We start from the raw sequence: 19,237 nt of genomic DNA on the forward strand, positions 1-19,237 counted from the left end.
TACATGACCCATCATCCTGAGATTATCCATCACCACTTCCAACCATTTCTTCTTGAAGTCTTCCTCTTTCCCAGTCTCTTATTTGCATCATATAATATTTTTCCTCCCAACTATTATGTCTTGGCTAACCTCACTTTTCATCCTTCCACAGTCAATGAAATAGGGACCAGTCAAGTATTGGGGTCAGGTATGAAGCACATGTAATATGCTGGTAATACAGGAGCTGGTTGGCTAGCTCTTGCAAGTGGTCAGGGATGTATTTGTATGTAGCAGTTGTACTGTCTCAGACAGCTGTAATCCATTGTGGGTTTCACTTGAGCTTTCTTATTTTGTACTCTAACTATAATATTGAAAGAGATCTTTATATTCTTATGTTTAGAATTTCATTGGTATCTAATATGTTAGATTTCACAATAATCTCTCTCTCTATATATATAAAGCTGAAGTTGTATGTGTATGGCAGGTTTGGTGGCCTTCAATTAACACTATCTCCTCCGAGACCCTGTGGCGCAAGTTGACCAAAATTGAGAGAATGATAGAAGGCTTGCTCTTCCTTCCGTAGAAGAAAAAAATTCAAATCGGACCATGTTAACACCAAAAATTATTTACATCAAGGTGCTTTTTTTTTATGAAAATCCCTAATTTTTTACGATTTTTTGACTGCTGTGTCAACAATTTTCGGTGTATTTCAACCAGAAAAATGTTCACTTAAAGAGAATAACAAGCTACATAATGCAAAATTTTTACTTTTCAAAAATTCCAATTCTAAAGGGTCGAAACAAACCCGAGCAACGCCGGGCGATACTGCTAGTTCTTGATAATTCTGTTGTTCATTATCAGCCATGTCTTAGGAAGGCTCATTATCATTGTTGCTTTAACATTCACTTTTCCATGCTTGCATGATCGGAAGCAGATTTATTTAAGGCCTGACACCTTTCCTACTGCCAACCCTTACCTGTTTTCAAAGTGAGGTAAATGGTCAGACATGTTTGTGCGGAATTTTTCAAAATGAATAACACTGCTTATATGACAGTGACATTCATTTACAACTTCCACAAGATGTCAACACACACACAAGAACCATTATCATCATCATCATCAGCTTTCCATGCTGGTATGGGTTGAACAGTTTGACAGGAGCTGGCCAGACAGAAGACTGCTCCAGGCTTCGGTATCTGTTTTAACATGGTTTTTATGGCTGGATGCTCTTCCTAACACCAACCACTCCACAGAGTAGACTGAGTGTCTTTTATGTGGCACCAGCACAGGCAAGGTCAGTTTTGGCGTGGTTTTTACAGTTGGATGTCCTTCCAAATGTTGATACTAAATGATAGTATATAGTAAAACTTTGAAAAATATATCTTCATTGATTGTCATGGCAACATTTAGATAGGGATGCAAATCTAATAAGAACTCTTTCTTTCACACACACACACTATCTACAAGCTTTTACCTTTGAACTATGCCTCACTGAGACCCTACCTTCCTATGTATCAACAGTACATTCAAACAGAGCAATATTCCAATATGGGTCTCACTTCAGCTTTATCCCCCTGTTAGGGAAGACTCCTCTTCTACATATGATGTGCAGCATCTTTTATTTGTAAAAAGTCTCTCCTAAGTTCACAAACTCCTTGTCAAATGGATTATTAAATTAGGTCTTTTGTTCTTTAAACTCTGCTCAGTTCTGGCCAGACATTGCCTGTATGATCATCCTATCTTATTATAAGGAGTAGGATACCCTAGACAATATTATCCAAATATATAACCTTGGAGAAAAAGAGTTATTTGAGGGAAGGATAGATGTTATTTGTAGCAGGCTGAGTGACCTTAAAGGGGCTTCCTCAATTGCCCATGGAGTATGTGTTATCAATATGGAATTTTCTTTCTACTATATTGATTTCTTAAATATGCTACATTTGTATGTGTGAGGGAATGAAGTTGTGTGGTATTCAAGCCTTTCCCAATAACATTAGTGCCTGCCACATGGGAGATTATTACACTGACTCAAGCAAGTTAGCTAGAAGTTGTTATGAAAAGACTTAATCTAAAATTGTAATTTTTGCCCTTTTAAGGAATAAAAAAAAATGAAGATTAATATCAAATAAAAATAACTGGGTTGTTTTGGGGTTTTATTTATAGGAATTGGAGTGCTTTTAGGAAATGGAAATAAATTGAAATGAGACGATGACTTGTAAAATAGTTGTCAAAGTAAACTTTTGTGTATGGAATCTTATGTTGCTTTTCCTTTGCCCCCTTTTTTTTTGTTTTGAATTAATGAAAGCAATGTAGAGTCCTGAAGTAATGTAATTAGCTATTTAAGTATGTCTGTGAATGTTATTGCTTCTAATTGTGATTAAGCTCCCTATAAAGGACAAAAAGTTTTTTTTTAAAATTATTTTTCTTTTTTTTTAGTTTGTATCATAACTTCATGTCGTAACATGCGGTAGCAAAAACAGAACAGACTAGCTTTTTATGGAGAGGCAACTATAACAGAATGTCTTTTTTTTTGTTTTTCTGTCAAAACAACAATCAGCCTGTTAGTGCTAATGGCAAGGAGATTATTATAATGTAAAATGTGGATTATTTCTACAGTGTTGGTATTGAATTGTTTGAGTGCACTTCAGCCATCATTGCAGAGATGAGGAGAGGGTGCAGAAAGTCATATTTTGAAAGGATTCTTCAATAATGCAAAGGATATTTGAATGTTTGCTATTCACGGTGCACAGCCTAATGTGATTTGTTTTGTTTTTGTTTGAACAAATCATTAATAGTCTTTAGTTGTTCATCTTTAATACATAATTGATAGCAATAGATTAAAGGGAAGGTTTCGGTGAGCCACATTCAGAATCTGGTTTAATTCTTAGTTATGATAATTTCACTTTCAATTACTTAGCTGATGATCCTGAAAGAGGCACAAATGGCACACATTCTGACTCTATTTATTTGGCCATGTTAACTCAGAAAATTCACCATGTAATCAATTTATCCCCCCCCCCCAATTTGTTGGCTATAGAATTATTTTCTTCACTGGTGGCATGTAAAAAGCATCAACCAATCGTGGCCTTTGCCAGCCTCCTCTGGCCCTGTGCTGGTGGCACGTAAAAAGCACCCACTACACTCATGGAGTGGTTGGCGTTAGGAAGGGCATCCAGCTGTAGAAACACTGCCAGATCAGACTGGAGCCTGGTGCAGCCTGCTGGCTTCCCAGACCCTGGTCGAACCATCCAACCCATGCTAGCGTGGGAAACGGACGTTAAACGATGATGATGATGATGATGTAATTTTTATTTCTTTCGTGCATGCACACACACTCATTCCTCCATGCTTTGTACTATCTTTTTCTTCAGAAATATAACCATCAGAATCAGAAACCTTATCTTCTCCATGGCCAAAATACCATTCCCCTCTCCCTTTTACACACCACGTACTCACAGATAATGGCAACATTGCCTCAGTTTATAAAGAGATCTTGGTTTCGTTTCACTTTTTACATTGTAATAGATGAAATATTTATATAGACCCTTCAGTCATGAATGACCATGGGACTGCACCTAGAAAGTTAAACTCTGAGGCACAAGTCCAGACAAGGTTGTTTATGGAAGACCAGCAGCCGCCCATGCATACCAGCCGATGGCATCCAAGGGAAAGGTAAAGGCTGATACAACTTGGCACCAGTGATGTTGCAACTCATTTTACAGCTGAGCGAACTGGAACAATATGAAATGAAGTGTCTTGCCTAAGAACATAACACAGAACTCGTCTGGAAATTGAATTTGCTACTTCATGATTGTGAGCCCAGAACTCTAGTTGGTAAAATAAGAAAACTTGAATGTCATACGTGTGACAGCAGCAGCTTTGGGCTCTGTGCTGTCACTTGATCTACAAGAAATAATAGTGAAATCACTCTCAAATTATTACCTTACAAATAATATTATACTTGATAATGTACTCAATCCTAGCCAAGAGAAAACTGAGTAGTCATGGCTGGAATGCCTTTGATCGGAAGTTTGTTCAGTTACAACTGACTTGGGGATAAACAGGAAACAGCAAGTGAAGAAGGAAGTATCTTTGTGGCTGCTTGATCTGCTAGAAATAAGAACCAAATTTCTACACCTTTGATTTTTTTTTACCTTTTAAGTGTGTTCAGTCAGAGCTGACCTGGAATTTTTTCAAAATCTCCCCAATTTTTTTGAGTATATTTGATCAGAGTTTATCTGGGTCCAGCTACGCAACAAGAGCAAATGACAGGCATACTCCAGATTTTCACATTTAACAAACATCTCAATTTACACAACTACCTAAGATCGCTAAGCTAAAAAAGAGGCAGATGTTTTTACTAACAAGTGGAAGCTGCTGTATTTCACAATATAAATATTTACTCAACATGTAAATATATAAATATTTATTTACAACATATTTTGAGTGTTGTAAATATTTATAAGTGAACGCTTGGCTAGCTAACTAGCTAGTTCTTGTATATTATTAATATAAAATTTTCTAGGTTATCTTTTCAAAATTAATGTTCCAGTTATCCGGTTTTTTTCCATTTTGAATCGCTAAAACTGTTGATGTCAATTATTATATAATTATAATTATAGTGTTGTTATTGCTTTGAATTTATTCATCTGTATTTGTAAATAATGTTAGAGATATTTAGAATTCTATGGCTATCTCAGTGAGGTATATTAAAAAAGTTGTTGGTATTGGTCAGCTCCAAGTCAGCTCTTATTTACTAAACTTCTTGCAACCACCACTCAATTTTTGTTTTAGATGATAGGCAAGGACATGGCTGTGGGTTTGTTTCCCAACCACATGGTTTTGAGTTGAGTCCCATGATAACACTGCATGATAACTTCAACAAGTGCTTTCTACTTTAGCCCCAAGCTAACCAAAGCCTTGTGAGTGGATTTGGTAGATGGAAACTGAAAGAAACCTATCACACACACACACACATTATATATAAATATATATATATAAATATATATATATATATATATATATATATATATATATATATATATGTGGAGGCGCAGTGGACTCATGGTTGTAGGATCGCGGTTTCGATTCCCAGACTGGTGGTTATCCCTGCCGTACTCTTTCGCCACAACTTTCTCTCACTCTTTCTTCTGTTGGCCTGCTCACTTACCCTGCAGGGTAGTGTCATTTGAAGGCTAAAACAATGTGAAGTGCATTGTGACCAGCGATGTGTAGCAACATCTGATAGCCTGGTCAAAAAAGAAAATATATATATATATATATATATATATATATTAACAGGATCCTCTTTGGTCACGAATAATCATGGGATTGTACTTAGAAAGTTCCCCTCCAAGGCAAATGTTTGGGCAAGTTTGTTTATGGAAGACCAGCAGTCGACCATGCATCCCAGCCTCCCCTTTCCATGCCATCAATGTTGTCGAAGGGAAAGGCAAAGGGGCCGATACAGCTTGGCACCAGTGGTATTACAACTCATTTCTACAGCTGAGTGAACTGGAACAACGTGAAGTAAAGTGTCTTGCTCAAGAACACAACACAGCTTGGTCTGGGATTTGGACTCACTACCTCATGATTGTGAGACCAATGCTCTAACTGCTGAACCATGCGATTCATATATATATATTATTATTATTATTATTTAAAAGTTACAATACATGTATTAAATCGCTATTAATAGGCGTAGGAGTGATTGTGTGGTAAGTAGCTTGCTAACGAACCACATGGTTCCGAGTTCAGTCCCACTGCGTGGCACCTTGGGCAAATGTCTTTTAGTATAGCCTCGGGCTGACCAAAGCCTTGTGAGTGGATTTGGTAGATGGAAACTGAAGGAAGCCCCTCATATATATGTATATATATATATATGTATGTGTGTATATGTTTGTTTGTCCCCCCAACATCGCTTGACAACTGATGCTGGTGTGTTTACATCCCTGTAACTTAGCAGTTTGGCAAAAAAGGCTGATAGAATAAGTACTAGGCTTACAAAGAATAAGTCCTGGGGTCGATTTGCTCGACTAAAGGCGGTGCTCCAGCATGGCTACAGTCACATGACTGAAACAAGTAAAAGAGAGTTTCATATGTTGATAGGACTCAAACATATTCTCCAGGTATAAACCACATATAATAAACTAAAGAATATCTTTCCAGCCGTATCATTTAAAGCCTAAAGAGGATAGCATCTTTTCCCTTTTGACACTTTAGTTTTGTTTCCACTTTTCGTTTTCTGTTGTCTGTGTTTTCTATATGTTACCTTCTCAGCTTCATCGCGTTCCTTCTATTTATTCAGTGTTTTAGTTCATTATTATATGTTGTTTGTGTCTGAAGAATATGTTCGTTTTCTCTCAACCTATGAAACTATTAGTAACACTTTAATACATGTTTTGTGACCTTTAAATAAATAATATTTATCTCTCACCAGATGGAGTACTTTTTTTGTTGAATTTTTATCATGGATCAGTACATTTCATATATATAAGGCAAAGAAGAAAAATAGAGAAGATATTCAATTGACAAACATCAGCAAGGTCTTTTTATTACAATCATAAGAATAGTTAAATAAATAAATAAATAGTGTAGTGGATATTTATTATCCCTTAGGTGGTTGTTTAACCTCTAACTCATATATGTTATTTTATATATATATATCATCATCATCATCGTTTAACGTCCGTTTTCCGCGCTAGCACGGTTGGATGGTTCGACCGGGGTCTGGGAAGCCAGGGGCTGCACCAGGCTCCAGTCTGATCTGGCAGAGTTTCTACAGCTGGATGCCCTTCCTAACGCCAACCACTCCGCGAGTGTAGTGGGTGCTTTTTACGTGCCACCTGCACATATATACATACATATATGTATAAATCTTTGTGTATGTATAAATCTTTGTGTATGTTTGTGACTCCTTGTTTTGACATCATGTGATTATTGTAAATGAGTGTCACTGTCACACAAGCGGTGTCATCCTTTTTCAGTATTCTGTGAAAATTTGTCTGGCCATGGTGAAATATTACCTTGTTTGGAAACAGGCGAGGGTTAGCAACAGGAAGGGCATCCAATTGTAGAAAATCTACCTCAATAAACTCCTTCTGACCCAAGCAAGCATGGAAAATCAGGCATCAAAACAATGAAGATGATGACGACATACATACAGTATGAAGATGTGATAAAGAAATTCTCTTTGTAACCATGTGGTTCTGCGTTCAATTTCATAACACAGCACCTTGGGCAAATATTTTCTATTATAGCTTCAGGTTGACCAGTACTTTGTGAGTAAAATTTTTAGATGGAAACAGTGCAACATTTCATTTTATTTATATATAGACCAGGAACCAGCATTACATTAAGGGAACTTTAGAGCAACAGGTCATTGGATTAGCTTAAATAAACCCTGTACCTTTACATATGTGCATTTGTATATAATGGACAATAATCTTTAAAGCTTTAAATTGTTTCAGCTTCAAAGCTAGGGTCATGCTGGGGCACCACCATTGATTTCAGTGCATGAGCATCAGGTTGTTTGACCAACTGGATAGCCTACTCATTGGATTTGCATGCAGAGTGGTTGAGTACTACATAGACATGTATACTCTTAATGTAATTCTCAGGTAGAATCAGTGTGATAAGATTGAATTACAGCTTACAACTACAGCCCATCTGGAAGGTTTCTATACAATTTCTTTCTCCCTAGATTCACTCACAAGGCTTGGATCAACTTGAGACTATGGGAAGTACACTTACCCAGGATGCTTCAGAGTGGGGTTGAACCCAGGACTTAATGTTTACAATTGAACTACTTAACCACTCAGCCGTACCTCTATGTGTGCTACACACACATCATCATCATTTAATGTCTCCTTTCCATGCTGTCATGGGTTACACTGTTTGACTGGAACTGGTAAGCCAGAGCGCTGCACCAGGTTCCAATTTGATTTGGTAAGGTTTCTATGGCTGGATGCCCTTCCCTAACACCAACCACTCCAAGAGTGTAATGGGTGCTTTTTATGTGCCACTGGCACAGGTGCCATTTACATGACACCGGCAATAACCATGGTGTGTGTCATCATCATCCAGTGTTTTAAATCTGGGTTTTGTCCTCATTAATGGGGTTGGTCAGGTCTACCTCAATGCCATAGCAACTGCCCTCAAATCATCTCGCCATCTTGCCCGGTTTTGGGCGTCCTGTTTTTTCAAAACAACCCTCCCAATCTCCTCCTTCACTTGTCCCCCTTCACCTTTTCCTTGGCTTACCTCGCTTTCATGCTCCATTTGCCTCAAACGCAACCACCCTCCTCAGAACATGCTCTTCATCCCTCCTCAACACATGCCCATACCATCTCACTCCATTCGCCCATACCAACCATTCCGCTGATTCCTCCATATGTGTACATATATTGATCTTTTGTTGATGTGTTTTGGTGAAGAATGTAAACACAGAAAAAAATTGAGAAGCTGTAGTGAAATCCTTCTTGATATTTGTTCTGTACTGAATACACCTGTGTCAATCTTGCCTTTAGAAATGCAACAAGCTACTAATTAGCCAAGTGGAAAGTTGTAACTTCCAACACTATTTTCACCAGTTGTATTATAAAATAACTCTCTAGAAGAGAGTTCAATGCGATTTGAGCTCCACTTCCACTGCATGGCGCATTGGGCAAATATATTCTACTATAGCCTTGGACTGACCAAAACTTTGAGTGGATTTGGTAGATGGAAACTGAAAGAAGCTCCTCATATATATATTTTTGTATATTATTATTTTACTTGTTTCTGTCATTTGACTACTGCCATGCTGGAGCATCACCTTTAGTACTTATCATTTGTACTTATCTTTTATTGATGCATTTTGGTGAAGAAAAAATTGAGAAATTGTAGTAGGCCTTTAGTTGAACAACTTGACCCCAGAATGTATTCTTTGTAAGCCTAGTACTTATTCTATCAGTCTCTTTTGCCGAACTGCTAAGTTACGGGGATGTAAACACACCAGCATCAGTTGTCAAGCAATCATGGGGACACACACACACATATACAACAAGCTTCTTTCAGTTTCTGTCTACCAAATCCACTCACAAGGCTTTGGTCAGCCCAATCTATAGTAGAAGACACTTGCCTAAGGCGCCACACAGTGGGACTGAACCTAGAACCATGTGATTGGTAAGCAAGCTACTTACCACATAGCCACTCTTATGCCTATTTATATATATATATATGTGTAAGTGTGTGGGTGTCTTTGTGTTTGTCTCCCACTACTACTTGACAACTGGTGTTGGTGTGTTTACATCCCCGTTACTTAGCAGTTTGGCAATAGAGACCAATTGAATAAGGGCCATGTTTTAAAAGTATAAAGTACTAAGGTCGATTCATTTGACTAAGATCATTCAAGGTGGTGCTCCAGCATGGCTACAGTCTTAGTATGATGACTGAAACAAGTAAAAGAAAGACCTCCCCCCATGTTTTAAGTAGTACAATAAACACAGTATCTCCTGTAACAAAGAACTTTCTGGTGTTGTGCATACTATCCCCATAATGTGTGGTTGACCTCTTTGCTCTGAATTCACTGACTTTTATATAAACAATGTTGCGCGCTCTTGCATTATATCATAATAACAGAAAACATCACCTTAATTTTTTAAAAGTTTACAAGTACTTGTGACATATTTTTATCACAAGAAAGAATTGTTGTTTATTTCCAGGTCAGCCTGAATTAAACAGAGATATTATCAAAGGCATTCCAGCTGTGACCATCCCATCTTTTACCTATATGCAGGTAACCATAGACCGAGTTAGTCAACAAGTTCTAAAGCAGTAGGGTGTGATTTTGAGGAGGATTTGGCTGCTATTTCTTTCAGATTGAGTAACCACATACAGACTCCTCCATTTGCTTGAGAAAAGAGTAGTATTGGATGAGTGTTGGTGGCTGTATTTTCCAAATTAAGAATTTTTAACCAAAAGCCTTTTTCTAGAAGCTGCTTGAAGAAAAGGCTCCTCTGGGTCGTATCCTACATTAGAACTGCTATAGCACTGGAAACTTGGAGTGGATTTTGGATGGCTGGTCCTCATTCATTAATAAAATAAGATTATCAAAGAGGCTTCTTACATTGAATAGTGCTTTCATGGTCCTCACTTGTCTGGGAGATGATGGTTACACTTCCCATTTGCGATGTTTACATACTCTAGTGTTTTGATTGGCAAATAACCTTGTGGTGCCTGTGAAGATTTTAGCTGCTGTTTGTAGGTGGTTGAATAACTGTATGAATGTACCCTTTGGAGAGATTGGAGATTTAAAATTTTATATTGATATTAATAAAGAAAATGAGTTGGTGACAGCAGTGGGTGCAAAATACTAGATACTTTAAAGGTATTTAGTTGTCTACCATCAAACATTCTGGATACTAATTACAGCTGTGTTCAACTTTTTATCTTTTTATCCGATTGAAGTCATTAAAATATGTACCAGTTTTATACTGGTACATATTCTGAGGGTGTGAGGGCATATGTGGCTTAATGATTAGGGGTATTTGGCTCATAGTTTTGAGGCCATGAGTTCATTTCCTGGTGACACATTGTCTCCTTGAGCAAGACCCTTTATTTCATGTTGTTCCTGTCCACTCAGCTGACAAAAATGAGTTGTAGCTGTAGTACAAAAGGGCCAGCCTTGTCACATTTTGTGTCATAGTGAATCCCCCTGAGAACTACTACATTAAGGGTACACATGTCTGTGGAGCGCTCAGCCACTTGCATGTTAATTTCATGAGCAGGCTGTTCAGTCGATCAGGTTAAGTAGAACCTTTGTTGTCATAACTGACTGAGTGGTAGATGCAGGATTCATCGACAGACAACTTACAGACAGGACTATCGTGTGGTATGGTGCAGAGTCCTGTTGCCAGACATAGGGTGTTCCAGCAGCCACCCTCTTGATCCAGGGCAGTACAACCTCCTCCAGGCACTTGATGTAGGCCTCTGTGTTGAATCTTAGGCTGTGTGGGAATTATCTGTCAGCAAATTGTTTGCACACAGACTGAGGGTGGATAAGAGAAAATTATTTGACCATATCTTTGACAAAATTTGTGTCTTTGTACCAATGCTAGGTGTAAAAAAAGAAAAAAAAATCAATATTTTTTTTTATTGATATGAAAATTCCAAGACAGCAGGATGTTGGGGGCTGAATAAATTCTTTAGTGTATTTAGTTTGGTACATTATTGTTTAAATTAGTAGGATCTAAACATCCCACTAATTTCAGCTTCATTTTACATTCTTTATCAGATCAATAAAATAAGACCATTCTTCTGGGATCAATTAAAATTAGAGCAATTATAACCCCTGAAATGCCCAAGTGTGTGCATGAGTGTATACAGGTACATAAGTATGCATAAATATATGAATAAATTTGATATGTTAAGTTACGACTGTGTAATTAAAAAGATAATCACACAACCATGTGGTTTTAGGTTCGATCCTACTATGTGGTACCTTGGACCAACTCAAGCCTTATGAAGAAAATTTGTTAAAACAAGAATCGGTCCACAGTCTGTTGTTGGGTTGGAGACTTAATCCATTGCTTAGTTTAACGCCCACACCTGTCCCTCCAGTGTCTTCAACTGAGACTATTCTGTGGCAATTATTTTCACTAATGTTTCTAATCCGAAGACATATAACACAATACACGTGCTGCTTCTTTCTTACTGCAGCAGCCTACCAATGAGTCACGATACCATCCTCCCTTCATCAATCACAGAGGCCTTGCCGAAAGATCACAAACAACTGCCCTTCCTCAGCTGACTAAGCCACAAAAAAAGTGGGGGGTGGGGTTGGAAGAGGGGAAACAGAAGGAAGCCTCTCTGTTTATTTGTCATGGTAAATAGTGATTGTCATTACAGTTTCACTTATTCTGTCTTCTGAATCATAAATACTTTGTCATCTACTTCAATATTACTACTGCTGCTATCATGACTATCACTGCTACTTGTTGTTTATTACATAAAATCAATGAGGTCTGTGTGTGACCTTTTGTTTGATAGCTTTAATGCCTTTAATAACTATTGATTACTAACGCAGGCACAAAGCTACAAACTTTGTAGGAGGGTGTTGTTGATTATAATAATGACCACCCCCACCAATGAGTGACTGGCTTTACTTTGTATCGTTTATTTTAAATATTTTTGATATCATTTTCAATTAAGCTTTTTTTTTGTTCTCCTCCATCAAAAGGATATAAGGCAAACCTGACCCTGGGATATTTTAATGAATTCAGGATGTGCATCCCAAAATTTGCTTTCTCTGCTACTTCACTGCATTAATTAGTCACTACACTTACATACTTTTAATAACTACTCTGGGTTCAAATCCTTCCAAGGTCCACTTTTCTGTTCACTTTCTAGTGGTTGATAAAATAAAATGCCAATCAAATATTGGGATAACTTTAATTGGTCAAGCTCTACCCCTAAAAATGTGCTAATATTGATTTCAAATTCTGGCATAGGGCTATCAATTTCAGGCTGGGTGTAAGTCAAGTACATCAACCCCAATGTTCAACTGGTACTTATTTTATCAATCTCAAAAGAACGACAGGCAAAGTCGACCTCGGTGGAATTTGAACTCAGAATGTAAAGACAGATGAAATGCCACTAAGGATTTTGTCGGATATGCTAATGATTCTGCCAACTCCACCGCCTTGGCCTTGTGCCAATATTAGAAATCAATTAACAGTGAGAATATGAGACAAAGCACATAATTATAAATACACACACGTACACAGATATAAACACTCACACTTACATATATACATACATCTTCATCATTATCTAGCACCTGTTTTCCATGTTGATATGGGTTGGATGGTTTGACAGTATCTGTTTTGACCTCGTTTACAAAATTCATATTTTTTCCATCCAAATGATTTTGAAGACTGCGGAATAAATGAAAATCAGATGTCCGGCGAATATGGTGGGGTGTCACTTCCTATTCAAACTGCTCCATCCTTTGGAATGTCATCCTCACTGTATGTGGCCTAGCATTATTTGATAGAACACCTTGCATCTTGAAACCTAAGACAATCATTTTCCAGTGGCATGCAGGTGTCAATGAATGGGTGAATGACCAAATCCCAGCTAGTTCCTCAACATTTACAATGGGATTTTGTTCCACCAGAGTTTACAGAATGTCCTCTTCAAACTCTGCAGATTTTTCAGGACGAGGCTCGCAATTTCTGGAACCACCATTGATACTAGCTTATGCTTATTGGCCGATCCACATATACTGCATTAATATTCCTCACACTTCCTGTTGCCTTGTTTCCTTTATTGAACTCATAAAGCTAAATATACTGAATATGCTCCTTTATCACTTCCATTATAGCTTTGAAAAAATAACTGTTAAAATCAAACTGCACTCTTCAAAACTTGCACCAAGCATAAGTACAAGGTAAAATTACTACCTGCTTTTATAGCAAGGTGATGCAGGTAGTTTATCCTGTCCTCTTTGAATTTTAGTTCATGCAGTTGCAAAAAACTGCATTATTTATGGGATGCCACTTTATTAGACTATTTTCCTTAGTCATTGCACAATGATTGCCATAAGCTTTAAGATTATATAAAAATACCATTATTATCATTTACAGCATTGCAAAAACAGTACCATATAAAAAAAAACCATTTGCACCAAAAACGTACATATATGTATATACATATGTGTATGTATATGTAAACATGTGTATATACACACACTCTTTTGTGATTTTAAGTGAGACCATTTCTATGCAACTTCTTGATCTATTAAGTGTAGCAACCCAAATTTCCCTCAAATTTCCTTATTTTTTAAAATGCAAACTTCATTTTAAAGTCTAAATGTTATGGCATGTACCACTGCATAATGACATTTAAAAATGATTCATTCGATTTTCTGTTTTTGTGTTATAAAATTCTGCTCAATTAGAATTTACCACCACTATCTGAAGAAGAGTTGTTAAAAGACATTTGTATTACTACAGTGTCGTCCATAAATAATACTGGTAGATCTCGGCATTCTGTGACAGGCATTATATTATGGCATTTGTCCCAGCTCTGTGGATGCATTTGGTTCAAATCCTACTGAAGTCAATTTTGTCTTTTATCCTTCAGGGTGTGGAGTAGGGATGGGTCAAAATATTCTTCTCTACTCCAAGCACAAGGCCCAAAATTTTGTGGGAGGGAGCCAGTTGATTAGATCAACTCCAGTACACAACTGGTACTCAATTTATTGACTCCGAAAGGATGAAAGACAAAGTAAACCTTGGTGGAATTTGAACTCAGAACGTAAAGACAGACAAAATATAGCTAAGCATTTTGCCTGGCGTGCTAACGTTTCTGCCAGCTCACCGCCTTTGTAGATATAAATATAGATATATTAATGGGGATGGGTAAAAATAATAAGGTACCAGTCCATAGTGGTGGATTGCTGGCATTGCTAGAGTGCCAGACAAAATACCTTGTGGTACTTGTTTCAACTCTTTAATGGTAAAAAAAACTAGGTCTGTAACTAGGTTTGACATCATCATATGGCTCCTGGGTGCCTTTTAACAAAGGCTGAATGCTTGCAACAGAATAAACTAAGTCTTTGCTTTCAGAAAAAATTTCCTTTCTTACCAGTTTCAGGGGGCCTAACCAAAAAAAAACCCCCAAAAAGTCACAGATGTTGCCCTTCTTTCTCTGGCTAAATGTTAAAAAAAAAAATTTCAACTTCATTATCCTTTTTTGTTTATGTTTCATGGTTTGTGGGGCAGTCCTTGGGTCCATCATCATTTAATGTCTGTTGAATGATGATGCTGGTGTTGGTCCCTAGGACTGCATTATGTTCCAGTGTCTGCTTTGGCATGGCTTCTATGGTTGAATGCCCTTCCTAATGTCAACCACTTTACAACCTCTTTTGGGTGCCTTTTTCATAATGGTTGAGTGCACTTTTGCTTCATTTTATTGCTGTAGTCTTTGGTGTACCGAAATGAAAAATAAGCACTTCATTCTCACATTGAGTAAAGTTAAATGGTTAGCATTAGAAAGGAAGTCAATTGAACAAACCATTGATTTGGAATATTTGGAAGGACACATTTTTTTTCAAATATTGAAAAATAAAAATATTACAGACTTTCCTCATTAAAAGAAATATGATGAAAAATCAATGTATCATTTATTTATTTGTTTATTTATGTATTTATCAAAGGAATTATAAAACATATGAAAAGTAACCTGTTTATCTGAAAATAACTTCTTGAAAATGTTTATTTCTGATTTTGAACTAAAACTTCAATATTTGTGGTCTATTTTTGGTAACATCCAATATAGATTGATACTCATCTGCTTTTAAGATGTATTTCTTTTTGAGAAAATAAAACTCAAAATAGTCCAGACTTTGCTCTCTCCCTCTCTAGTTGCATCAAATATTTTAGAAGCATTTGATGATCAAAAGAAACTGTTTTTTGTTTTTTCTGTCCCTGTTAAGAATTTTTGTTTTTCTAGAATATGTTGTAGAAAAATAGGAAGTGATTGTCCAATTAAGTGTTTCTCCCATTCAGAAATAGAATGTAATTAAGTGGTGTACATAATTGTCCCTATTTACTCCTTCCTAGCCTTTTATCTCCTTCCATGAAAGATTTCATGATGAGATAAGTAATTTTTCTTAACCTTTCAAACCAGAAATGCTCCAGTGTCGCTTAAACTTGTCTAATAATAATAATAATAATAATAATAACAATAATGATGATAAAAATATGTTCAAAAGTAGAATAGTTGTACAAATTGTGCCTGTCAAAATGATTTGAAAAGAAAGCTTACCCTAAGCCAAGTCCATTCTTATTTATAAATGCCCTCTGTCTATTTTACCATCACTTCATTTCAGTAATATCTGAATTATTAGTGGTGGCCATTTATAGATGCTTGTTAACGTTGTGGTTTCACAGAAATTAATAAATAACCCTACTTTTAGAAATAAATAAATGACCACCTTTAGTTGAAGAAATCGACCCCAGGACTTATTCTTTTCAGTCTTCCATGGAAACATGTCTGATCATGAGGAAATATTGCTTTGCTTCAAAGCATGCAGGTTCTGTTTCACTCACAAGACATTGGTCAGCATGAAATTATAGAATCGAAAACACTTCCCTAAGCTGGAAGGCCGTATAACTGAACCTAAAAACCATTTGAGCCTCTTAACCACATAGGCACATGCATGGTATAGGTGCAGAAATGGCTAAGTCAGAAACCATTATGGTACAATATAACTGCTTCCAACCTTGTGATTTCAAGTTCAGTCCCACTGTGTGACACCTTGGGCAAGTGTCTTCTACTATAACACTTAGCCGACCAATGCTTTCTGAAGGAATTTTGTAGATGGAAACTGTGTGGAAGCCTGTTGTATATGTGTTTGTGTGTCACTGTTTGTGTCCCACCCCAACTACTTAACATCCGGTGTTGGTTTGCTTTCATCCCCATCACTTGGTGGTTTGACAAAAGAGACCATTAAAATCACTACTAGGGTCAGTTTGTTCAATTAAACCCTTTGAGGTAGTGCTCCTGCATGGCTGTGGTACAATGACTGAAGCCAGAAAAAGATTATCTAAAATATTAAAAAACAAAAAAAAAAGGGGAATTTTCTATTTTGAAATGAATTAGAAACTGAAAATTTAGCTAATTAAAGGATTTTAAAACTTTTCTTGTAACAGACAGTTCTTAATACATGGGACTTAAAACTGATATTTACTTTGTTTTCCAAATATGTACATACCCAGAATATTTAACCCTTTATTTATCTTACATATTTTACCCATCTTCTTTTCTTAGTTAATTTTATTATTTAAGCGTTTTTTCTTTTTGTATTTAAAATTTACTTTTGTTTTAGATTCATAATTTTCCTTATTCTTTATCTCATTTAAGTCTTCTATTTTTCCTTACAACCAGTTTCTTCTCATTTACTAGGTTAAAAAGAAACGATTCTGCTTCATTTTACTTTTATCCTAGATAAATAGTTTTTTAATTTTTATTTTATTTTATTTTTGTCTCTCTTTTTACTTCACTAACCATGTTCTGGGGTTTATTCATAGAGAGGTACATTCCTTAATGTTTTATATGTTTACAGGGAAGGTAATGTTAGTAGATCAGAACATATGTCTGGCGAGGGAGAGAGAGAGAGAGAGAGAGAGGCTTGCAAGTAGTAAAAACCTGGTTGGTAGTCTTGACTCTACTGCTTGCCATGTGTGACCTCTATCATCATTTTCCTTACTGGCTGGCTATGTAACAAATGGGCAAAACTAAGATGGATTTCCAACTCATTTGAACCCTGACCTTGCAGTTGAATGATGGAGCTATTTTTATTATGTTTGTGTAGATAAAAAAAAGATAATTGAAAAAAACAAAAAAACAAAAAAGAAATTCCTCTTGCTACTTTTTTTTAAGTAATTGATATTTCAGATTCCTTCCCTGTTCAATTTGTTATTGGACTGATAGCTTTTCAGCTAAAATATATAGTTATTGGTTTTTAATAAAGTTGTTTGTAATCCACTTAAATTTTGACCCACAAGCAATAGTTCTTCTCCAGACATGGTTTATAGCTTCCAGTTTAGTTCATAAAATATAGCAAGATTAAAAATTAGGTAATTAAAATATCTTAAAACTGCTTGGTTTCTTTTAAAATTCTTAGATTACAATACAAAAAAGTAAAAAAAAAAAAAGAAATTAAAAGGAATGAAATTTTAATGTTTTCCATTGCCAATGTTTAAAGTGGGGCCATACTAAGGGCAATCTTTTTTTTTATGAAAGCAAGAGCAGACTGATTTTGTAATGTGGTTTTTCTTTTCTTTTTTTAAATTTTAGTAAAACTGTTAACTTTTGTAATTCTCTCTTGATACATTGATTCAAGTTTAAAAATCAAAAAAGTACAATTTAAAAAAAAATCTGTTAGCGTGAAAATTATCACTAGAGTTAGATAATTTTCTAACTCAAAAAATTATGTATTGTAGAATGTATATGTGTGTGTATACACACACACACACATTGTTTCAATGAGCAGTGGAGCCTGAACTGGTAAGGTATTGGTCACTCTCTGACTGGTTTATGGTCAAGCCTGTAGCAGTGGAGACTTCTACACACACACACACATACATCATTATTTCAATGTCCACTTTTCCATGCTTTTAGCCTGATGAGCAGTGGAACCTGGGCTGGTAAGGTATTGGTCACTCTCTGACTAGTTTATGGTCAAGCCTGTGGCAGTGGAGACTTCTACACACACACACACACACACATCATTGTTTCAATGTCCACTTTTCCATGCTTTTAGCCTGATGAGCAGTGAACCCTAAGCTGATATGGTATTGGTCACTCTCTGACTGGTTTATGGTTAAGCCTGTGGCAGTGGAAACTTCTACACACACACACACACACACACACACACACACACACACACACACACACACACACACACACACACACACACACACACACACACACACACACACATTGTTTCAATGTCCACTTTCCCATGCTTTTAGCTTGATGAGCAGTGGAGCCTAAGCTGGTAAAGTGTTGGTCACTTTCTGACTGGTTTATGGTCAAGCCTGTGGCAGTGAAGACTTCTGGCTCTGGCTCAATTACTTAAAACAATATAAGACTGGTAATCTACTAAATGCTCATCAAATGATAGATTAATAATGCCTTCAGCTGAAACCTGCTGATTGACCCAAAAGATTTAAATCAATTGATTTGAGAAAATATAAACGACAATTTGTAGATGCAAACATAATCATCTTCACATTATTTACATTCGTTGGATATTTGTCCTCACCTTGTTTGTTGTTAACACAACATTTCGGCTTATATACCCTACATCCTTCATCAGGTGTTTGGGGGGAATTTTGGGCATATGGCGTAGTGGTTAAGAGTGCGGCTACTAACCCCAAGATTCCGAGTTCGATTCCAAGCAGTGACCTGAACGCTAACAAAAACAACAACAACAATAATAATATTAACAACATGGAGGCGCAATGGCCCAGTTGTTAGAGCAGCAGACTTGCGGTCGGAGGATCGCGGTTTCGATTCTCAGACCGGGCGTTGTGTGTGTTTATTGAGCAAAAACACCTAAAAGCACCACGAAGCTCCGGCAGGGGGTGCTGGCGACCCCTGTTGTACTCTTTCGCCACCACTTTCTCTCACTCTCTCTTCCTGTTTCTTGAGTAACGCTGTGATGGACTGGTGTCCCATCTAGCTGGGGGGAACATATACACCA

At 36.7% G+C, this 19,237-nt stretch overlaps 1 protein-coding gene across 1 annotated transcript in view; it reads left to right on the forward strand.

Moving 5' to 3' along the window:
• Positions 1–19,237, forward strand: part of LOC115220541 (homer protein homolog 2) — a 207,674-nt gene that overhangs the window by 11,931 nt on the left and 176,506 nt on the right. The gene's annotated exons all lie outside the window — the stretch shown is intronic.

Source organism: Octopus sinensis, linkage group LG16, assembly GCF_006345805.1.
Source record: "Octopus sinensis linkage group LG16, ASM634580v1, whole genome shotgun sequence".
Taxonomy (NCBI): Eukaryota; Metazoa; Mollusca; class Cephalopoda; order Octopoda; family Octopodidae; genus Octopus; species Octopus sinensis.